A 25,000-nucleotide genomic window follows, 5' to 3' on the forward strand; every position below is an offset into this window, starting at 1 on the left:
CTTAAGGCTGAAGCATAAACAGTTTTGTCTTCGCAAATACGGCTCTGGACCCATTGTGCAGTGTGGCGGCTGTATCACTTCCATCACCAAGCCACGTTTGTGTAGATCGTGATGGCTTTCAGCCTCTTGTCTTTTCATGTGCAGTTGTAGCCGTGCTGGTTAGAGCGCAGGATACTGTGTATCACCATGATTGTGTCTCGGTTCGATTCCCGCCGCCGCCCGTATTTCTTTTTAAATATGTATTGGTATTTGATGCCGCCGCTGCTGCCATGATCAGTCTAAAAATAGAACAAATAATGAGAAACCAGTGCGACAGAGCACACGCACACATGCAAAATTTTCCTTTTCCAGATTCTAGGAAGCCAATACAATTTTTGGTATACTGCCACCTACCAATTTTTGTATTTGCAAGGCCCTAATACAATATTTGTATATGTTTCATACCCAAATGTATTAGAATCTGCCAATCTCAGGTTGCGTGAACCAATGCAAAACTGCCGATTTCGATTATTCTTTTGCGATGACGAAACTACACTTTTTCCCGTTTGTTTATTGTCTGTTCCACATCTCACATACTATCTCTCATTTCGCCTACCACTACCAGCGAAAACTGTACCTCTGCAGTTATGCTGTGGCTAGACTAGTTCAATTTTAGACCGGCTTATTTGGTTGCGGCGTCGATCCCAGCCCGTAATATCCGGCATTCCTGGATTTACCTTACCTTTTAACGCCGCAACGATTATAACGCCTCGTTTCTGTACCTTACCATATGTGTCCTCATGTTGGATTGTGGGGCTCGTCCAGGGCCTTCGACCACGAATATAAGTTGCCCTCAAGAAGCGGTTTCTGATCGTCGAACCAACTCGACCGCTGGTTGACCATCAGAAGTATTCCGACGTCAGTGCTTCGGGTTCTAATATACCAGCCGCTTTCGCTAGTGTTTTTGGCAGCACCTCGTCCGACAACTTGCGCCCCTCACCGAGCGCGTGCATCACCCAACACTTCTTCTGCCGCCGATCGAATGTGACTTCGTCCGGACTTGCTCCATTTGCGACGAGCCTTCTCGACGGTCGCTTTTCCTCGTACAGGTGCGACAACAACTCGCCGCGATGCCTAGTCTGATCCCCTAGCTGATCCCCACTTGGATCCCTGATCGCTCCTAGGACTCTCTCCTTCACCATCTGCAGGATGCCACGGTTCAAATGCGCCGTTGTCGCCTCTTCTAGGCTCCGTAGAGCTTCTAGCGTGTTGGTCATCCCATTTCGGATTTCAAAACCGCCTATTCAGTTGTTGAGCCTGTCTTTCTGCATTCGGAACGAGTAACGCCATGTTCATAGTGGTTCTTCATGGTCTGTTCGGATGAGAAAGCGTGACAAGTTATTGTTCACGGGCTTTCGATAGAAATTCGGTTTCACAGCGATCACCGATGAGTTTAGTGGTTTGCTCTCGTATTTCCCGGGCCCACCGTATTTCCTGGTACCCACCTTAGCTTCTATTGACACAAACGCGTGAATGTTGTTCGCCCCAATAAGCAACTGCGGCTGTCCGTCGTACGACTCGATGTGCAGCTCTTGCATGTACTCGTGTTGTGCTGTAAGCTCCTCCGAATCCAACTTTTGATACGGCAGCATCAACTGGTCCACCGTGTGCACCTCGTGCAACAGCATCTTGTCGCCGACAGCAGCACCTGTTATCGACGCCCAAAGACTCATTCTTCGGGAACCCTCCACTCCCGTACACTGGATGGTCAATCGCACTTGTATTCCGACCGCGCCCAGACTTCACATCAACGATGGCTTCGCAGGCATCTTCCACAACATCTTCGTCAAAAAATTCCGTCAACGTCCGCAACGTTGTTTCCCCTTGACCTCGCCGGTAATGGAGTCATCACGCAGCGTGGCGACCAGTGACTTTATCAGCGGCGTGTTGACGAGGTGTTGCCGTAGATCTGCTGCCTCTAGATGGCCACAAAGTTGCTCCACCGTGATTCCAAATGGAAAAAAACTCCTCATGTTGTTCGGCTTCGAAGGTTCCAGCCGGTTCAGCTTGTCTAGCAGGCTTTGGAGCAATTGTTCCGGGTGGCCGAAGTGCCGTCGGCAGCTCCTCGATGACCTGTGGCATGGTTTCGGGAAGTGGCAACTGCCCAGACACCAGTTCGAGGGCATCGCCTTCCAGCGCTTTCTGAAGTCGCATCCGGTTTTCATGGTTCCTGTAACCACAGACGCTTTGAAGGCTGCGTAGAACAATGGCCACTGCGCTAATTTGCCGGAGAATTTTGGTAGTTGGTATGTCAACCCCTTCCTCGCGGCCAGCTGGACCTTTGTCGGTCCGGTCTGCTGTCGCCCCAGCCCGTCTAGGCTGACACTTCCTACTTTCTTGAACGACTTCACCTTGCGCCCGATCGACGAATCTGAACTCTGGCTCTGCAGATCCAAATCGCCGGAATCGTCGCCCTCTTCATCCTCTTCGGAGCTTTCGTAGCTTCACGCTAGCTTCCTCACGCTTCAACACGTTTTGGTCGATTTTGCCGGAATGGCCCGCTTTCGAAGAACCCGCGACTACTTTCGGTACCGGTTTGGATTTTTGAGCCGACAGTTCCGTCAACTCCTTATCCATGGCTGCCATCTGTAGCTCGAATGAGTCTTGGTTCGCCTTCATTCGACGAATCTGCTTCTTCTTCTTCTGGAGCATTTCCGCTTGCCAAGCTCTTTGTTCCTCTTCTTCCTCAGCGCGCATCTGCAGCTCCAGCTCCATTTTTCGCTGCTCGAACAAACGCTGCATCTCCCTTTCCTTTTTCTGCAGCTATAGTTCCGCCTTCATCTCCTCATACTATCGCTTCTGCTTCTCCTCTAGCGCTAGCACCTTCGCTTCCATGCTAGACGAAGCTAGGCGAAAGCTAACACTAAATTTGTCAAACTCATTGCCGTTTTTCCGTGTGCAATCCTACTTTTTGACGTCCTTTTGCTTCTGCTGGTAATCCTGGGCCTTCTCCAGGCAGGCCTTGCTTTGGCAGTACCACTTCTTTCACAGTTTGCCGATGCCCACGTAACGGATGTGGAACCATTCCGAGCATTCGTCACAACCGAACATCACTTCGTCACGTGTAGACGGGCCACAAATGGCGCACGGATTCGCCGTCACGTTCATGGTGGTTTGGTCGTGGGTGGATTCTGCATCGGAAGCCATCTTGCTGCAGGTTTTCACTCCTCACTTGTCACTTTTCAACTTCAAAGAAGTCACTTCACGGGTGTCACTTAATGTTTAAGAATGTTTTCGAGAGAGGAACCAAGTTTTGTAGCAGCCGTTTTGTTTACAGTGATACTTAAACTGCGAATTAAATTTAAAACTTTCTTCGAATTTCGACTGTTGGTGATTATGTTGGAAGGGGAATGGCGTTCAGTCTTTGGAGGAATAACTCAAAAACGGATTCTTAAGCTTTCTTGAGTTATTCCTCCAAAGACTGAACGCCATTCCCCTTCCAACATAAATTTAAAACAAATTATTAAACTTCTTTCCCTATACTAATATAACTTAGGCTACTCACAATTAATTGGTTTCCTTCGCCACGACGTCCTTTCTGAATTATCCAACCTAGTTTGATGAAAATTGAAACCGCTATCCTAGTCGGTGTACCCTGCTAAAGAGCTATTTTATTAAAACCCACTGGCACGATAAGTATTTTCGGATATTTTCCTTGGTTCGGGAATTCCAAGAGAAAATCCCGAAAGATTTCCAAGAGGAATACCAGCAGAAGCCTCCGATGGAATTCCGGGAGAAATCCTAAAGAAATACCAGAAGGAATCTCCGAAAGCATTCCAGGAGGAGTCGACGAAAGATGTCCAGGAATCCTTGAAGGAATGCCAGGAGAAGTACCCGAATGAATTCTAGGAGAAGTACTGAGCAGTGCCGCGAAGCATCATCGACGATTCATCGTACAAGTCACAAAAAAGCTGATAAACACCAAACTTGCATCACCCTGTCTCTGCGCTTTCTGATTCGTTCTCTCTATAGTCGTTAACACCAGAAAATACAGAATCTCATCCGCGTCACCCGGTCATCCTCGTTTTGCGACAATCATACTGGCTAAGGCTCATGTGAGTGTCGTGACTCTGTCTCTCTGTCACCTCCAGCAAATGCACGTGCAACAGCATGTAAAACTATGCATGTGGATTAGCACAAGCAAGGTACTACGTCACAAATCCTATTCGTTTTGCATAGATCAGATTAAACGCACCCATTGAGTGCATCAAGTAGTTCGCCCTGTCTACGGCAAACGCTCTCACTTCGACCGTAATGCATCGTTGCTCAGAGGGATTGAATCTCTCGCAACTCTTCTGAAGCATACTCAGCAACTGCTATCGCTGCAGAGCTGCGAAGAGTGGAACCCACAACATGTTTGTCATTCCAGACGTGACATGCTAGCTGGTTCGTATCACCCTTGGGAAGAGTGATTCCAGAAAGCGGTTCTAGTGATTGTCTCGTGATGGTCGCGATTATTCGCAGGACTGGTCCTGTGGCATTTCAAGAGGAATCTCTGAAGAAATTATATGAGAAATCCTCCAAAGATTTCCAGGAGGAATTCCTGAAAGAATACCTAGAGAAATCCTCGAAGGAATTCCAGGAGAAATCTCCAAGCATTTCCAGGAGAAACCACCGAACGATTTTCAAAAAGAATCTCCGAAACAATTCCTGGAAAAATATCAGAATGAAATCCTGGAGAAAATTCCAGTAGGAAATCCTGGAGGATTTCCTGGAAGAAAAACTTGCAGTTCTTGTAGAAATTCCATGACAGATCCTTCAATAAAATCTTGGAGATATGCCTGAATTTAGCCCTGAAAGTGTTTCAGGAGCAATCCTTGAATAAATCCTCGAAAGAATTTCAGGAAGAATTCCCAAAAGAATACTTGGATGAAAAATCCGTATAAACTACTACCAGGAAAAATCTCCTAAGGAATTTCAGGAGGAATCTCCGATACATTTCCTGGAGGAATTCCTGATGGAAAACTTACAGAAAATTTCAGAAAGAAATTCTGGAGGTATGCTTAGAAGAAATCCTGAAGGAGTTTTTGTAGGAATTTCATGAGAGATCATTCAAGAAAATCTTGGTGATATGCCTGTATACAGTCCTAAAGAAATTCTTGAGGGAACTAAAAATCCCTGAAGCAACCCTTGTAGGATCTCATGAAGGAACTTCTGGAGAAACCTCTGTTACATCAGAGGCATCCCTGAAAAAGTCTCTTGGAAAAATCTTTGAAAGAACTCCAGGAGCGATCTCTGGAAGAACTCGCAGAGAAACCCTTGAAGTGACTTCTTGAGGAATCCTTGAAGGACATCATAGAGGAATTCAAGATGGAACTCCTGGACTAATCTCTGAAGAAACTTCAAGGAGAATCCCTGAGTTCTCCTGAAGGAATCCTAGAATTATTCTGTGAGAATCTCTGAGGGATATCCTGAATTCTCCTAGAACTACTAAGGAGATCCTTAAAGGAACTTCTGGAGCAATTTATAAAAAAAACATGCTATACTGCAGGAATCCTTGAATGAACTTCAGGAATAATCCTTGGCTGAACTTCTGTAGGAATACCTAAAAGAATTTCTGCCGTGCTTTTTCGCGTCCGTGGTCTTGTCTAAATTTTTGGAGTCACTTCAGTCGTAAGTGCCTTCACCTCGACACCTTTAAGCACGCGTTTAAGCACGAGGGAGAAACAAGCAGTCCTGTGTGAAAATGATCAAGTGTCGTTTCTCCCAATGCTTTCTGCCATGCCATCCCCAAATTATAGTGCAAAGTATCCTTTCGTCTCGAGAGGAATCCCGAAAAACAATAAAAGGGACATTCCAGGAGGGACTCCAGGAGAAATCATGAAAGAACCTCTAGCAAAAATCGCAGGAGAAACTCTGACAGGAAGAACACAAAAATGCATAATAGAAATCCCGGGAAAACACTTCTTGGGAACCCGAAGAATGCTGTTTGGAAATCCCGGGAGGAATTCTTGGAGAAGTCCTACGATGAACTTCTACCAAAATCACGAGAGTGAATCCAGCAGAATTTATGGAATAATCGCTTTACGAAAGCCCTAGGAAGCTCTTGAAGAAAACCTGTGAAAACCCCGGGAGAACTACAGTAAAAATTTCTTGACCCAAGCAGCACACACGTTACAAACGAGTGTCGGCAGCGCAGGTTTTTGGTTGGACACGAGCTATTTTCAAGTTATTTTGCCTTCGGGTTAGAATTACATGAATATGACTCCTGAACAACCAAAAACTTGCGCTGTCGACACTCCTTTGTGACTTGTGGCAAACCGGGCGAAATGTATGTTGGATCATAAGTTCGAACATCCCCAGTCCTGATGATTGTTGATTGAGTTTACTCATTTAAGCAGAGAAATGTAGTCTAAAAACCGCACTGAGACAGAGCCCGGTTATCAGCTGACTAATTCTATATGCAAAATGAAATTCCCGTTACAAAATGATCCAGGATCGACCGGGATTCAAACCCAAACCTTCTCACCATTCTCTTGCTAAATTCCCGCGCGGGGTTCGTTCTGAATTGACTAGTTTATCTTTCATTTTACTGCATTCTCACTCACATTTCGACCTCAATCGTTTTGTTAAAACGAAATCTAAGAAATTTTAAAGTGACATTTGACAACGTCAAGTAGATACCAATTCCAACCGGGCCGAACAAGCGGCCAGACGCCGAAGAGCGATTCGAAATTGATTCATGATGGTCGCCCCGTTTTTGGTCCCAAATCACAACACACCTACCCCTCCTCGGCACACCGCATACCTATTTGTAAAGAAATGATGCACCACAGTGCTGCAAGGCTCATCGTTGATGAATTATTCAGCGGAAGGCGGATGGAAGGCCGGACGGCCCGCGCGGAGTCTGGGTCCTTGATGACCACGCGAGGTGGAAAAAATGCTGCTCGGGACATATCAAATTATGTTTAGATATCTTTTGTTTTCTTGTGGTTGCACAATTTTCCTCCCGGCGCGGCGCGGCACGACCCTTTCTCTCTGTGTGCACTGAACCGAAACGGAGTGTGGATTCCAAATCAATGATAGGGTGTTTTTTTTTTATCAACGAAAACAAGCATTTTATTATGTCAAACATTTTTCTTTGGCGCGCTTTCGCTACGGCGTCTGGATTCGGTTAACGAGCGAGGGACGATCGAAGACGACGACGACAACGATTTGGAATGACGTCTATTTCTTGTCGTTTTCTACTGAGTCCCCCGCGTCGGTTTGCGGGAGGATTGGAAAAATAAAAAGATACTCCAGGCAGCGTGGTTCCCAACACGAGGGAAGAGTAGATTTCCAGTGACAGACAGGCAGCGCAGTGAATCCCATTCCGACGCGACGTGACGACGACTGATTGACTATGGGGACCAATCCGTTCCATTTCGTTCGCTGTCGTCAAGACACGAGAAGACCCATGTCGATATTGATCTGCGTTCATCATCAATTTGGTCCACTGACTGCGCGGTGGCAGACTCAGACGGCGATGGTGAAGGCGGTAGTGGCGACGACGGGCTAGCCTTATGTCTCTGTCGAAATATAACGAAACGTCTCGAAAGAATTCTCGACTGGCGCCCCATCCTCCATTCCGGCGCGGGACAAATCTTTTGCAAATCGAAACCGAAAGAAGCTGGGAGCCGGAGCCGGAGCAGCCGCGAAGAAGACGCCCCAGCCTCGTGTATTGATCAAACTTTGGTGAAGTGGTGGCGGCGTAGAATGGAAGCACCGAAGGAACACGATGCCTACAAGAAATGTCATGTCCTCCCAGAGTCTCGGTTCATTCGGTCGGTGCCCATTCGTTTTCCGCGCACGGGGCCACCACAAGGATACGGCGCACATTAAAAGACGAGATGCCGCGAGAAAAGCACACAATGCTACTCGAGAGGAGATGATCCTCCGGGTTTGATTCAGAGCGCCTTGATTGGGGATGCTGTGTAGGCCCATAACTAAGGGGACAGTAGTCGTCGGCGGCGTGCTCGCATATTGGAATTTATGCGCTGGCAAAGACAAACACTCCGTAGAAATCGATTGACGAGACTGGCGACAGTGAGTTTTGTGTTGTTTTGCCCTGAAACGTCTAGTTTGAAAGGTTGGTTCGATTCCCACACGTGCATTAATGTCGTATCAGTGTCAGATCAGCGGAATTTGCTCGGATGACTGATTTTCGCAAGAGTGCTTGAGGAATTCCAATTAGATTGAAGATTTGAGTTTAAAAAAGGAATACCAAAATTTTACAATGAAGCTTCAAATTAAAAAAAAAATGCAAAGATATTTACATTTAATACTTAGTTTATAAGGGCTTTGATATTGTAATGGCTTCTGGTGTATGAAAGGTCTTGGGCTTCATATCTTTCCGGAATTGTTCCTTGTTTTAAGAAGCCTTGTTTTAAAAATAAGTTTTTGTACATCTAGAATATTGTTCCTCTCAGAAATGGGTTTTAAATGCACTCCTCTTAATAGCAGCATGAACAAGCAATCAATAATTTCTTCCCAGAATTCAACCCATCCGAGTCTCCCTTACCGAAGCGAACTTGTGCCGTTGCCTAGAACTTTTCAGAACAAAATTTATCCAGAGAGATCGATACCTAGCTTGGTACCATAATAAATCAATACGTTCGTGTGTTCACAGAAAATGAACTCGTTTCCATGACCACCTAGACAACACGGCTTCGCTCAAATGCCAAACGAGTGAACCCGCGCATAGCTCTATAGGCCAGAGGAAGTGGTTCACCTGAGATGAACCAAACGTCAAATCTACCTTTTCAAAGATACTCTATGAAAAGAAAAAGTGGTTTTGACATTTGGTTTATCCAAGGGCGCTCCCCTATTACATTTTGGACGATGACGTCACGAATGAACGTTCGGTTCATCCTCATTCTTCCCGTTTTCTTCCCTTCCACACGAATTTTGATAGTTTCCGGTGGTTTGTTTTGATTCCCATTCGTAGCCGTTCTCTATTCTCTCGGAGAGAAAATTGAGGTTCAATGCAAAACTCTACAACACATAGCTCAAAAACCTGATTTTTTACTGATTTATTTTTAAAAATAATTTCAAAAGAGTAGGAAGTGGAATTTTGACGTCTAAGAAAGGATTGTTGATTTTGTCAAAATGAACAACTTTGCCGAAGATAAAGTCTCTGGGATGTAAAATTAAAAAAGTTAGATGGTAGCGTCACCTATGCGGAGAAGTTGTGAATTTCTAGTTCGCTGATAATTAATTCCCCAGATCATTTCAAAAAATAACTTTGTCGAAGACACCATGTGCCGGATATACTTCGTATCGAAGTAAGCAATTTTTTCCCGCTAGATTGCTAGTGCATCGTGGGAGGGGGAGGGGGAGGGGAGTGGTTTGACAGGTCGAGTATTAGGTATAGGAAAATGGCGTGACACAGGGGGCAAGGGGTACAGAAATCCTGAGTAACGTGGACGTAGTAAATGAATCGTCCCCTAGATAGCAATGGACTGACCCTCCAGTGAACTGAATTCACTCGGTCCGAGAGTTTTGACACTAGACACTAGTAGCACAGACAAACAGACGTAACACTTGTGAAATTTCCATCGACCACGCTTTTAACGATCATTTTGAATGTTCACAGTTGTGGCTTTCACAACCAGAGGCGCGCGCATCGTTTTTCTATGCGTTTGACATTTCACACTAGCGCCTAGGTGATGGTAGTGCAGGCTTGACAGAAACTCCCTCGCGAGAAAATGAGGAAGCGATTTCGGCGATTTTCTGAGGAGTGAAAACAAAACTCAGAAATCACAACGCAAATCCTCAACAGCACCGAGCGCGAGCTTGCCGCGCAGCGAGGAGTTCGTCCAACACTCATAATTTCTTGTTGTGTTTCTCACGTCCACTCACAATCAAAAAGCTCTCGCGAGTTCCACTCCCATACAAAGAAAGACTCTCGAGGCGAAAATCGCACTCAAAAACCCGAAATAATCATCGGCTCTTTTTTCGTTCCCCTCTTCCTCGCTCAGTTTTTATTGCCTCTCTGTTTGGGGTTCGTTCGCTCCCTCACGACGAGGCAAAAGCAGAACACCGCTCTAGAGCATGTTGCAAAACTCTTTTGATTTCGAGGAGGATTATCAAGCCTGTGGTAGTGTGATCTGGGCGATGAATTTCAATGAAAATCGTTCAAGGTGTTACGTCTGTTTGTCTGGAGAGCAGTTTTCGTAGATGGTGTACCGTATAACAGGGAATGACTGAGCGGTGGAGTGAGTAGCTACTCAGCAACCAGTGCAGTTTAGTTAAATCTTTCTAGAATGGAAGCAATGATCATGGCCGATGTTTGGCTAATAGCTGGTTGCGTAGACGTTACATTCTGTAGTATGGCCAGTTGGTAGCAGTGCTCTTGCTTGCATGCGATGCCGCCGGTTAACTTATGAATGGTAGACCACCGACATACTGCAGTCGATATCGAAAGTTGCACCGTACCTGCCTAGCGAGGCGACGGATGGAGCGAGCACGAACAAACGGGGAGAGAAATGAACAACGCACGGCGTTTACGGTCGTCAAAGTCGTGCTCAAGACCGAGATTCTATGTCAAAGGGCTTTGTTGGAGTGCGAATACACACTCATGAGGCGACACCTTCAGAGTCGTGAGGGCCAAAACACTGTCAACGGTAACGGTAACAAATTGTTAATTGAATTATAGTGTAAAAGCCAGGTGATAACGCATATCTTCAGTTCGGAATATAACCACTTGACTGTGATGCGATAATGAAGTTCTAGAACATAAGATGAGGACAACAACACAGGAGAGAAAGAAGAAATCTATGAAAAAGCATAGAAAAATGGGAGTTGAAGAACATGCGCTGAAGAGAAAAGAGGCACGATCGTGTGAAATTGGTTACTAGTTGTATATGTCCGATCGAGAACTGGGTGCTTTGCGGAGCTCATTGAAGGCGTCCGATAGATAACCGATGAAAAAGGCAGAGTCATAGCTAACCTTAAGCTAGTCTGCACCGCACTGACAGTAGGGTGACAGGCGTACTTAGGGTATGTTATGAACTAACCGTTGCTGTAGGGCACAACTACTCACACGCCAAAGTCACACAACTGAGGGAACATTTCATATCACACAGTAATGTCGGTTAGTTCGGGCGCGGGCGAATAACTCAGCCTCGTTAACCGCTTGGGGGAAGGGAAGAGGCTTCTCCATCCAAACATCAGCAATCGTCAACGCAACAGCGGTAGCTGCCAGCTACTTCATTGAAATGCCACTACAACCGCTCGTCGGCAACGCAACGGCGTCAAGGTAGGTGACTCAAGTAGCGTACCGCTTACTTTCCATCTGCGCAGCCTGCCAGCAGTCGCTTCCTGGTGGCATCACTAGCTCTCTACGACCATGCGCCGTGGTTTGGCTGCCGCTCGTGTTCCGGTCGTCTTCCTTGAGCCTGCAGCTGCGTTCTGGCCGGCGATCCAGATGATTTCCGACATCGCCTAGTCACGCAATGGCGACTGGCTCCTTCATCCCTCCATTTCTTGTGATTCTACGGCTACATAGTTTTGACCGCTTCTGGTCGTATGTGGAGCGATCGACTGACGCCTTTCAGTCGCATCCCAGGGAACTCTTCCGACAACCACACAGTCATTCACATGTGGTGCCACAAGCTATCTTTGCTGTCGTGCTTTGCTGTCGTGCTTCGGTTCGCTTCGTACCGAAACACTCTCCACATGCACTTCGACCGCTCATAGACCGGTTTGACAGCACACCCCATGTATCAGCATCAGGACCTGCTGAATACAAAATTCAAAACAACCCCTCTACTAAACGCACTGGGATCAAGGAGACCAAAAGATAGCCTAGTGTACACGGGCTTGTCACCTTGTTCACGGGCTTGACACCTTGAGTGCAAGACCTGGATCGGCCGTGACTGTGACCAGTCTTTGGGGGTTTAGGGCAGTCCCCGTCGGGGGCAACGAGTACTCCCGGGATCATAAGACGTTTTATGGGCGTCCAACGTGGTACCCAACGAGATCCGAAATTACGATCTCTTGTTTTCCTGTTCAACCTGTTCATTATTTAGTTAATATTCAGGTATGGCAGCTAAGTTAGAGACACGGGACCAAGTACCGACAACTACCGTGTGAATTACGTGTAGGATGTAATGTGCCGCTATGCGTAATCACCGATCTGATACCAATGGGCATTGTCATAGGAAAGATGCGGAATGCCAAGATTTGCGTGGCATGAGGGGCATACGCAGGACTGGGGAATGGTGACCAAATGGAAGCGCGACAGTTCACAAAAGGCGCCATGAGGAAATAACTTTTCTTCTAACACAGGTCAGGAATGGCCAGGGATTGAAGTTTGAACCCAGCAGTTGTGGTCATTAGAACACTAAGTCCATGTGACGGCATCGGTGTTCAAAATGGCTGTTCTCAACAATTACACTGAATTCATACGAGTTATTTGAGGATGCAAGAAGGTTGGGATTCGTATTTCAAGTTTTCAAAACCATCAAATTGCTCACAAAATAGATCAAAATTAAAATTTTATAATTCCAAACATTAGAAGAAAATAACATAAACGTTTAATAAACATGGATTCCACATGATTCATTCATCATGTGCCAACCGTCTGGAATTGAAACAAACAGCCAAAACCTAACCGAAAAAGAATCCCCACAAAGACCTCCCGGTGGACTCGCGTAATGATCAGCCCGAAAGCCACTCCCGCGGTGAAAACAAACTTTCGTATATTAGTTTATGATAATTAATACCTCATTCGTTTGCTTGCTGTTCACTGTTGGTTCGGTTTGGTTTGGTCACTTTGCCGTCCTCAGCTCTCCAGGCTCTCTGAAGGCACCCCACAAAGAGACGATCACGACCGACCACCTTGCGGCAGCTCGTCAGTCACTTTCGTCATCATCGCGCGGCGGATCGCGGTCGGCCGCGCCGTAGTCATCGTCGAGACAACAAAGAATTCTGGAACAAACACGACTCCGTCCGTCAGCGCACTCTTGCATTCAGAATAAAAATTCAATTAATTAGCAATAAAATTGAATCTAATCAAAAGCTAATAAATCATTTTGAAACGATCAGGGTTCGAGACAGAACAGCAGAATTCGTTTCTCTTTTCGATTGTCTATCGATTTCACGCAGGTTCTAGCTCTGTTTCACGCTTGAATTAAGCTCGTCGAAGAGAAGAATAAATCATGAGGCCTTCTTCTTGGAGATGTCTGCAGGGCCAATATCTTCTTCAATAGAAAGGCTAATACCCGTAGCGAAATGGGAGATAAATCCAAGCATAGAGAAGAACCCACTGCAGCACATAATTAATACATCTGTTGCTCATCCAAGCTCAAGCGCGCCGAAACGGGATCACCTTTGGGCACTGTGAAACCGACCGACGACGCACGACTGGCTGCGACTGATCGGATCTATTACCTACCCATCAACCGCCGGGTCGAGCTCGAACTCAAGCATGGTTCTGGCCTGTTGAAAAAGTTCCATGCGCCCCTTGTCGGTGGCTGGCTGGCCGGCTGATGGTTGGGAGCGGACAAGAAGCAGCAACAACAAGCGCCAGGGATTGAGCTCACACACAGGTCAGACATCCCTGAGGATATTTGTCTATTTTTCAATTATTCCTGCATCATCGGTCGGGTTCGAGAGTAGCGGTGTGCTTGGTTGGATTGTGTGAATGGCTCTGGGAAGGGCGGGAACGCGGAGGGTGCGTACGCGCGTACAGGAAAAACAAACATGCACTCCTCGAAAAGGTGCCCCTCGTGCGTCGAGGCGGTGGCCGGTCGTCGGCAGGAGCTACATCATCATTATCAGACAAATAATAACATGGAAAACTACGCATAAATGTTCGTATCACGTTGTTTTATGGCACACATAAAAATGTGGGACCGTTGTTTATGGTGTGCGGTGTGTCGGTGAGAATCAGCGGGCTTTACAAATTTTCGTTTTTTTTCTTAGTTTCATTTAGGAAATTTATTCTCGAATTCGTTGTACCGCCTAGAGGGATGATCGTTGAAGTTATTTTATGTGAATACGTTGATACATATATTTATTTAGTGCTACATCTTGATAGAAGACGTTAAGTCCTGAAATCTACGCTAACTTGGTTCGTGGCTGCAGTTTTTTTTTTTTCATCGGATACACTCCATACTCGCCTAGCCAGAAATTCATAAACTAACCCTCAAAATCCGCCAATAATAGCGTTCGAAATCATTCCTACGTCCCCTCTAAACGACCCTTGTACTCAAGGACTAAGGGAAGCCTTTTGAGCGCACCTAGCCGGCTGCCTTTGGTCAGACCAGCAACCTGGTCTGTCCAGCACTGCCAGTTTGCTAACCGGTCTCGATGTCAACACAACGGCTTAACGAACACTGCAGTCGCGACATCGCACAATATCCAAGATGCGTTCTCGAGCCCATTCATTGCGTTTCTTATCCTCGATCCTGGCCACTAAGTCTCCTGACTCAATGGCCTTGACATCCCCGAACCATTTTGTACGCGCGCCGTGTTGGCGGAGGAAGATACTTTTGGGGCCAGTGCTTCCTAAAACGGTTCAAGTTTACCGGTAGGTTATCCCAAGTCTTGCGGAGTACGTACTTGTTAGGAACAGCCTATGTCTCTCGGCTGAACTCCTCAATAGTAGTAGATTGGGTGTAAGTGCCGCTTGTTTTGTAGCATCGAGTTACACGAGAGGTTGAGAGGTTAATTGATGACTTCTTTCTGCTAGGTATGATGTGCTTCATCGTCCAGTTTCATTTTCTGCTGTTTTGGTGGAGCGTATTTTTCAAAGTTAGCCATCGTTCCTGCAGCCTGTTCATCGATGCCCTTCATCTGCTCTCTCAGAGTTCTATCTGCCGCGGCGGAATTGCATCGTTGTCAGAGAATATCTCCAACGGTGCTTCTTGATGACATACGAACCTTCGAATGCAGGTTTGAGTTGACAGGTCATAGGTGACCTCGGCTTGCACAGCACAAGTCGTGAAGCTTGTGATGAGCAAAACACACCGTTTTGAATTGGATTGTCCTAGCTCGACAAGAAAAAAAAAACAAAATAAGCGATACTGGCAAATTTACAAGGTCGCACTTCTGATGACAGGCAAGTCTCCGACAATGCACTCACTTTAGGAACAATCAATCGGTACCACAACTGAAAACTCTTTTGTATGGTCCTTATAACTATGTATTCGAATCCGTCGAATGTAGTAGTTTTGCCGAAGCTCATTGGCGATAGTGTCCATGTTCAAATAGGTTACTTGATGCTTCAGATCTAGGAGTACGTGCGCAGGATAAGAGATTTCCAGCCCCTAACCTCCAGGAGATTGAGGAGGAGGTTAGCCGGTTGTAACAAGTGTCAGTGTAACGTCCAGTATTGATGAGATTTGTCGCGTATAGTATTCGTCGTATTTTGTGTATTTAAAAGAAAACGTTTGTAGTTAGGTTAAGTGTAACGTCCCAAAAACCCCACGAACGCAGCCATCACTACACTGCCCCATGCAAGGACGACAGTAGTTCTGCTAGGCACCACCAGGCTGCACAGGACTGCACGAATGGGCGGCCATGGGGGTGGCGAAATAGACGGCCATGGGAGGCGAACTGGGTGGCCATCATGAGGAGGATACACGACGGGTCAATGGCCAAAGGTTCGGGGTCAACGAGCTTGAATCCAACAGATCTTTAGCCTGGTGATCTTCAGAGCGAATAGTCGAAGTTTTCAAAAGTTAATAGAAGGAAAAAGTTATTTGGAGTTGAGTAAAAGTGGAAGATAGTTATCCAAAGTTAAGGAGCAGCAAAGGATACAGAGGAGAAAAGAAGGAGAGTGAAGGAATACTGGATTTCCAGGTAAACTACTGCCCATAAACCCCGTAGAAATAACCCCGAACCTAGCCCATCCGTACAGTACCTAACCCGCCATTGCGATTCTCCCATTGTGCCCACAGGACCTCGCGGTTTTTATTTCAAAAACCAAGTTAGTGACCCGTACAGTGCAAGACGCTACCACTGCGTAGACCCTACTAGCCAATTTGTAGTGTGTCCGCATCCCTGTAACCCGATACAACCACCAAGCGCGCCGACGAACCCAGGCTTTTACCAGTGACTCTACGGATCACTGAAGCCTCGAGTCCGTCACCACACTCTAGGGGCGCACGGGACAGGAGGGAGGTCCGCGAGAGGCTGCAGCCAACGGAAGAGAGAGGAAAGGAGAAGAATTGCCCACCCCCTGGCCCAGGAAGGAGAGAGTGAGCTAGTGGACAGGCGAAAGGAGCGGCAGCGTAGGCATGCAGTGCGCGGGGCCCCAGAAGCAGTGAAGAAAAGTAGCGTGTATAAGGTAGGACTAGTCCTTAAGAACGTGGGAGGCGTCGTCCGGTGTTGAGGGCGGTCGCCAGAAAGCTAGGAAGGGAGAAGCTAGGAGGAAGAGAGAAAGTAGGACGTCAGGAAGTGAATAAAAGTGTACACGAGACCGTCAATATAGGGAGTTTTGCTTTGCCGAATCTACAAGTGTTTTCATTCCGCGGAGTGTCACGAGCGTCTTGCCGACCCTGAGGCTTGAAGACGGGGGTCTCATCCTTGCTGGGAGTAACACGGCCCTTGCTCAGTTACACGGTTGAAAAACCGGAGGAAGTATTACCGGAGGAATGCATGGAAGGTATCGTGTGTCCCATCTACAAAAAGGACAACAAGTTGGATTGCGGGAACTATCGCGCGACCACACTACTGAGCGCTGCCTACATGTTACTCTCTAAAATTCTATGCCGACGTCTATCACCGATTGCAAGAGAGTTCGTGGAGCAATATCTGGATTCATGGGTTAACGCGCTAAAACGAACCAGTTGTTCGCCATCCGTCAGGTGTTGCAGAAATGCCGCGAATACAACGTGTCCACACATCACTTGTTCATCGATTTCAAATCGGCGTATGATACAATCGATCGAGAACAGCTGTGGCAGATTATGCACGAATACGGATTCCCGTATAAACTAATACGATTGATCAAGGCGACGATGAATCGAGTGATGTGCGTAGTTCGAGTATCAGGGACGCTCTCGAGCCCCTCCGAGTCTCGCAGAGGGTTACAGCAAGCTGGTTGTCTTTCGTACTTATGGTTTAACATTGCTTTAGAGGGTGTAATAAGGAGAACGGGGATAAACACAAGTGGAACGATGTCCGTTCAGCTGCTTGGTTTCGCTGATGACATAGTTATTATATCTTTGAGACGATGGCGGAAACGTACATCCGACTAAAGAATGAAACCAGGCGAATCGGATTAGTCAATAATGTGTTGAAGACAATATACATGATGCAAAAGGGCACCAGGGAAGAATCACTGCGCCCACCACCTCACATTTCTACCGACTGTGATAAAATCAAGGCAGTTGAAGAATTCGTGGGCTTGGGCTCACTGGTGACCGCCGACAACGACACCAGCAGAGAAATTCAGAAAATCGAGCTCACTTTGGACTCCGCAAAACTCTACGATGGAACAAAGTTCGCCGTCACACGAAATTAACTATGTATCTACAAAACTCTGATTAGACCGGCAGTCCTCTATGGGCACGAAGCATGAACCCTACGTGCAGAGAACCAACGCGGAGTTTTCGAACGGGAGGTTTTGCGTACCATCTACGGAGGAGTGCAGATTGAAGACGGGAAGGCGAATGAACCACGAATTGCATCAGCTACTGAGATGACCAACCATCGTCCATACCGCGAATATCGGGAGGCTACTGTGGGCGGGTAACGTCATCAGGATGTTGGATAGCACCCCGACTAAAATGGTTCTCGAGAGTCATCCCCGCAGCGAGATGGGTGGGTCGATTAAGTAGAGGACGACTTGCGGACCCTTTGCAGAGTGCGGAACTGGAGACACACAGCCATGTACCGAGTAGAATGGAGACGACTTCTATGTACAGCAGAGGGATCACTCAGGCCTTATTCTGACCGGTGAAGTAAGTATGATGCTACAGTGGAAGTATAATCGGATACTGGAGGTTACATTCATCCACGCGTACCATTGCGGCTGTCAATTCGCAGGACTCCCAACTCTTCTAGCATTGGTGAGGCTTGTAGAGTGAGCTGATTTTATGGAAGCTATTGGTTATTCATCGTGACCCTATTTTGTCGTCTCATTGGCAACGTTGAATATGCTTGGGACCCATCTCCATCCGCTGTCTGTTGACAACGAAAGTACTTCCCTACAAACTGCAAGTATATGGGATGATCATAACATACCAAGGAATTCGACCAGCAGAAGCGCTGGTGTAACGGGACCATGTGGTTTTCTTCTACGAATGTAAGCAAACGTGCTCCCGAACAGATTGCCATTAGTTTCAGACGTGCAACCATTTAGGTACGATCCGGTGGAGCCCGGCCATCACAGGAAGCTGGATGTTGATCACAACGAAAAGGGCAGAGTTCGCATTCTCTTCGTGGAAGCTGGTCTGTCCGTCTTCTTAGGTCCTTTCGAGAAACTGCCAGTGCCATTTTCGAGGGTCAGGGCGGCTTCGTATTGGAAAGAAAAAACCCGGCTTTTGTGCAAGCTGGTTCGGCAGCAGTGAAGGTTAGCAGTTCAAAGTTCGCCCAGATGGTATGTTTATAGGTAGGCGTAAGTATTTTCGCTAGGTTGTCCTGTGCTCGGCTGGTGATCTCGATTCCATAGAAGAGGTGGTTAGTAGCTTCGGCATCAGCAACGTCCACTCGACGATCAACATGATTGATTAATTTGTCTTTATTAAAGAGACTTTCAGCCCTTGGTGCATCACGATCAACATGGTTTGTACAACTCTCGTTAACCGAGAGGAGAAAATGGGTGTGGAACGGAAGTTTTCCATCAAAGGACCTTAAGGGTTTTCCTCAAAACGACCTTCTTTCCGTTCGTCGTGATCTTTCGTGATACGTGTTTTTGGCAGGTCGTCTGTTAAGTTGCAGATGTTGAGTCTTGAATCACAGATAAACAGACGTAACACTCTTCAAAACGGCTTGGCACATGCATTTAACGATCAATTCAAATTTTCAAGTTTGCCAGTATACACGTTGCTGAATGATGCAAACGAAAATTACTGGCAATTTGTGTAGTAGTGTGCGTGTCAGCAAAACGTCAAATCGAAATCCATCATGGCCGACAGTTTTGCGCGCGATTCTACCAACAGGTGGCAGTGTGCACATGAAAATGACACCGGGCAAAAGTTTTTGATGAATTTCTTGTAAGAGTTACGTCTGTTTGTCTGTGCTTGAACTTTTTTCGGGAGTCTTGTCGAAGTCCGTGTTGTGACGGGCAGATTGACACTAATACGTGCACCCCTTTCGGCAACGAAATGGCCACGAAAAAGAGAGGGACCGAAATCACAGAGCCTTAAGTTACTTCGGTCTCATCCCTCGTGATCTTTGATCGGTTGTTACCGAACGGGACCTGGAAGGTTCTCCAGATGTTGAAGTTCTAAAAAGGCTAGAATTGAACAAGCTACCGGATACTTCCCAATCCACTAGTTATTTGAGGATGCTGGGGAGCAGCTGCGGTTGTTGGCCTTTGCAAAGCCGTGGGATGCTATTTCTAGATGTTTCTGAGCCTTTGACGCGCCGTCGAAAATACTTCATTGGTTCGGTAGGTAAGGGTCGGTACCATACCTAGTTAACCATTCGACTTGAGGTGCTCTGTCAGCTGATGATTTGCCATTCGTCCCACGATTTTATGTGCATAGTTGGAGAGTGCTTTCGGGAGGTTGCTGGAGGTACTGTTTGAAAGTCCGGAGTTCTTGGGTATTCCTCAAATTCGGAAACGGGATGTTCGGGAAGTATACGGGAATAACTGAAACGGAGAATGGCCAATTGAAACTGACCGCAACAATTGAATAAAAATAACTGACTTATTACGGATTTCTAAACCTAAGATTGCTAAGAGCTGACTCGCATATGGAGAAAAGAGTGAGAAAGTAGGTAGAAAGATACAAAGTAGGAGGGGCCAAGGTTTTGGACCAACACTCTTTGCATACGAATATGTTGTAAGAACCAACTAATTACTGTTTTGATTGGGAATTTGTCCAAGAAAAAGTGAACAAACTGAAGCAGTTATCAATTAGCCAAAATATTGAATTAAATGCCGTCATATTTGTTAACGAAATCTTCATGTACCAGCATCCCTTCTGTCTATTTATTCAATTCTAGCTAACAAGCTGTTTCTAGCCAGCCAAAAATCAAATCACCCGAATTTGTCAACTATGATGTCTGGGTGCAGCACGCACGCAGTTTAAATCCGGAAAATTAGGGAAACAAATCGTCAAAAACCAACACACAACGTCTGTCTTACTTTGACAACCAGCGTAGCATCCTCCACCCACAAAACCGCAGTATACGATTCAACGATGATGGTTGAAGAGGCACCGAACCGAGACGAATCCGTCAATCACCACCAAACACAGCGGCCGTCGTTCTACGCGTTGACTGCGGGATTACGCGGGTTGTTAACATTGAATTAATTTAGACAACCGTCATCGTCGGGGAACAGACGACGGCGTCCCACTCAATCTGAGGAGGGCGAGGTCAACTTGCGGTCTCGGGCTGGTTGTACGCCATCATCGGACGCTCCCGCTGAAAAATTTGAACTACCCATGAAGTTCAAGTGTGGAATTCGATACCATTTTATTGCCCGGTCATCGCAGTAGTCAGACGCCGGCCGCTCCAACCGACGCCTCCTATCGTCCATGCAGCAAAACATGATTTCAATTGTTCGAGGCTAAACCGATCGAATAAAAATGATTAAACATTTCCATGCCCGCACACCGCCTACTTTGCACCCTTCTTCGTGCGATATTTATATTGTTGTGCGGCGGATTGCGTTGGGTAGTTTTTGCTGCCTCTCTGGAACCGAAGAGCCCGCGTTGCACACAATGGGTTTGTCTCGCCATTTCTTTTCGCGCGATACCGCACCGCCACCACCCCGATGGTCGAGGCCGGTTGTCGTTGTTCAACAACGACGGACGGTGTGGTCAAGCGATGGACGATGCAAAAAAAATCATAATAAAAATTCTGACTGGGCTGAGTAACAACCGACGAGCAGCGCCAGCGGTACGGGAACGGGCGGGGAAGAACTGCAGAATCAACTAATGGTCAAGCATGGAAGCCCGATCCCGTAGGTATGGCGGGCGGCCTGTCGGCGAAAAGAGCGAGAACGAGAGAGCGTTATAAGGGAAGAAGCCGCGCTCAACAAGGTTGTCGTGGTCGTTGCTAAATCCCTGTCGCCGTCGTACGCGACCAAGCCGCTGGATTTCGCGTCGTCATCGTGTTGGTCACTTCGCATTCTCGGCTGCTGCTGATAGGACCAGGTTGCATGTGTGGGGTGCTCGGTCTGAGTTCTGAGTTGTCCATCTCACAGAGCCGTCGTCAGCCTGTCCGCAAGTTCTGCGTGAATGTGATAGTGGCGTGGTAGGTATGATCTGAGCGAGCACAGCATGCAGCATGGCGACAAGGTCGATCGGATTCTCGTGGGCTGGACGCGATCGTCCGTCGTTGCTACAAAGGTATGCTGAATGTATACGTATTTTTACGACCGTTTACGAGAGTTCACCGCGGTAATCAGCCAGCGGATTAGCAACGAAGCAACTGCTGTTGATTCGTGGTGGCACATCATTACGAACTTTTATGACGCGGAAGGATAAGAGAACATAACTGGGGACGTTATAAAACTGATCGTTTCATATCAGGGTCGGATGTAGTCTAGGTTTTTTTTCTGTTGTTCTAGACCGTGCACTCTCGTTTGAAAATTTGAAACCCGAAAAAATCATCAGCCAGAATAGAATTCGAATCTAGCCAGAATTCAAGAGTGGGGAGATGAAACAGCTCAAGGCATGTAGAAGCTCTACCAAGAGCTTAACGCAACTTGCACAGGTTTCATGCAGCAAGCTGGATTGAGAAGCCAGATGATTCTAGGATGGAACCAGTACTTTGACCAGCACATAGAAATGGAAGACCAAGGTAGAGGTGAGAACGCTTATGTCATTGGAGCAGAGGATGGAAATGAACCCAACAACAACCCAATGGAAGTCATCGTGGAAGTCATCGCAGCTGAACTCATCAAAATGGTCCCGGAAATCTGCTGTTTGGTAAACCAAACAATTCCGGAGAAGTGAAAGGAAAGGATAATCTGCCCCAATCACAAGAATGGCGAGATGACGTTTGAAACTAGTCCTCGCTACCCTTGTCCATGAATACCTTCAGCCGCCCCTGGTTCTTTACGTCGCTGTGTTAGTGCCGCAATTTCCTCCACAAATTTTATGTCTTTCTTCCAATCCAAGCACCGGCGATCAACGCGCCCGTTGATTGTGTACTTATTCCCACCGTACCGACGATGACTGGACCGACCGCGTTGCAATTCGTTCGACCAGGTTTTAGCGCGATGGTGTAATTTAATATCTTATCGAAGCCTACCTCGGCTCGCCTATAAAGTGACGACGGCTACGAAACCGAGAGACGAGAAATATGAAGGAAAAAAAATCAAAGAGTTCGAAGTGGTGGACTGGACTGTCCGCGCTGTCCGTCCGTCTGTTCGATCGGACTCTGGCCGGACACTGGACAGGGACTTGCTCCGCCTTATAAGGTGTGGCAGGCGCGCACAAGACGTGAACCTGATTCTTGTAGTTTGTGTACTTCTTTACCCACTTCTTAGAGCTTCAGGAAGGCGTAAAAGAAGTGCAACCAATAATATGGTGCGGTCCTTTTCAAGCACGTCCTTGCCTCGTAACCTGAATCGAAGCTTGTTGTCACACAAAAAAAATGCATTGGCGAGGCGAATAAGTGTGAATTAGTTTCAAAGCCATTGTCGCCTGCTTCGGTGGCGAGAGGAAATATTGGCCGATGAGGCACTCTCCCATCTCTTACCAATCACGTGTGACCGAAGAGTGCATCGATGTGTTGTTGTACTACAATTGAATTTAGATAATGCACATACTTTTCACACTCTCTGTGTGCTCGCTGTGCGGATGTATGTGTATGTGTCAAGCAGCGTTATGGTGTGAAAAAGGATCTAATATGGTCGACCAACATAAAAGCATTCGTTTCCCGACGAAGGGGTGAGTTGCAGGGCAGGGCAGTCAAAAACTCTCGTTCTCACTCAATCGCTGCACTCGCGTAGCCGCACACTTTCCCGTTTCGCTCTCTTCTTCTCTCGCACCGCAGCACAGTGCACTGGCCACCATCAGTTTCTCGCGCGCTTGGACGCGTGAAGCGACGACATTTTTAATTACACGCGTGCAGCAACACTTTCCCAATCTGCTCCTCGCTACGTTTCACACCCCAATCACCACTTCGCCATCCCACTCATTAAACACTCTCGTACACACGTCGCGTGTAAGTGTGTTGTTATTGATTTTGTGGTTCCGTTGTTATCAGTGCATACGAGCGCGGCTCACTCTACACATTTTTCACACATGCATGCATGGGTTCGTCGCAGCCGTCGCCTCCACGCCGGTTCGCGCTGATGCTGTCCTGCTCTGGCTGCTGCAGCCATTAACGGCAAAGACTACAACGGCGACGACGACGACGACGCCCAAGAGGTGTTGATGTTTTCATCCTACAAAATGCAGTAATAAAGCTTCGACGGCGGATGCATGATGGCGGTAACGAACGACGACGACGGCGGCTTCGGCGGCGATAATTAGAAAAGAGGACTGCCAGGCCAGCCTTTCAACTTTTGTTGTTGTTTGCTTGTGTGAATGGATTTATTTTTTGGTGTCTCGATTTGAGAGAGATGACAAATTTTGATTCTTTCCATTTTCTTTGGAAATTCATGGTAAGTAGTCCGTAGACGAAAAGTGCAACATGTCTACGGTTCAGTAATTCAAACAAAACAGATGAATAATCGCAAGGACCTCCCTGCTTCATATTATTGATGCTATAGGTTATGGGCCCAGGAACGCGTTCCACAGTACGTATAGACCTGGAGAAGAATCGGTCGAATAAGTCGCGGAGTCGCAATATGGATGGAATGGCTACCAAAGAGGATAGGAAGCATGGAAACGATAGGCGATATAGGTCAACGGAAACAGCTAAAAAAGTGTTGCAGAGTATGATGATATGATAGTGATCGGCGGTCGCATCTAGACAAGGAGGTAGAATCTGAGCGAACAGGTGGAACTACTACAGGTAGACGGTAGGTTATCGATAGGGGGAGTGATCCGAAAGATAACCCGGAGGAGGAGCTTGGAGACTTGGTCGAAACTCGAAATATTGGTACAGAGCTTGTGCAATTCTTAGTGTTATCAGGTATCTGTCGATCAGCTCCAGAGGCTCGTTCTTCTCCATTTGGGAAAATTGTCCCATAAAATTGATGGGGTAGCCTGTAGTGAGGAAAAGCTTCGAGTAGCTTGGGGTGAGGAGGTGCTTTGAGCTATGTAAAGAGAATCATTGCTCGAAGTTGTGACGCTAAAAGCAGGGCTGTTTGCAAACAGACAGCCTAGAATACTCAGGTAGCATCGAACTTTCAGATACGAGAAGCGTGAGTAGTAATGAGGTAGAATTTCTATCAGAATTACTTAAGATGGTTTGAGAGCAGCTTTTTCTGGAATGAATAATATAAGTGTTGCGGTTACTGAATGAGGTGTTAATTCGAATACTTTACCGATCGATAGAGTTTTTAAATCGCTCATCGATTGGGTCTCGGATGATGGGATACCATATGAAATTTTCAAATGTTCTCACCCGGTACCGTAATCCGGGGTCAAATTGATCACTTTAAAACAACTTTTGCGGATAACATCAGTGCCTGTTCAAATATTACCAAAAGAATTTCTGTAAAACCAGTACCCAGTGGATCTCCATGGAACCATGTGACAGAATTTTGTTCAACAAATTTAAACTTTAAGTTAAATAACTTCAAATATCAAAATATTGGAAATGCCACTTTGGGGCGAAATTGATCACTATACAATTAAGCATCGGTTGGAAAGGAAAATTTCCTTCACCACTTAATTTTGCTCTTCTAAAACCGAATAACGCGTTTAAAATCTTACAACTAGTGAATTTATTA

This window comes from Aedes albopictus, chromosome 3, assembly GCF_035046485.1.
Source record: "Aedes albopictus strain Foshan chromosome 3, AalbF5, whole genome shotgun sequence".
NCBI lineage: Eukaryota > Metazoa > Arthropoda > Insecta > Diptera > Culicidae > Aedes > Aedes albopictus.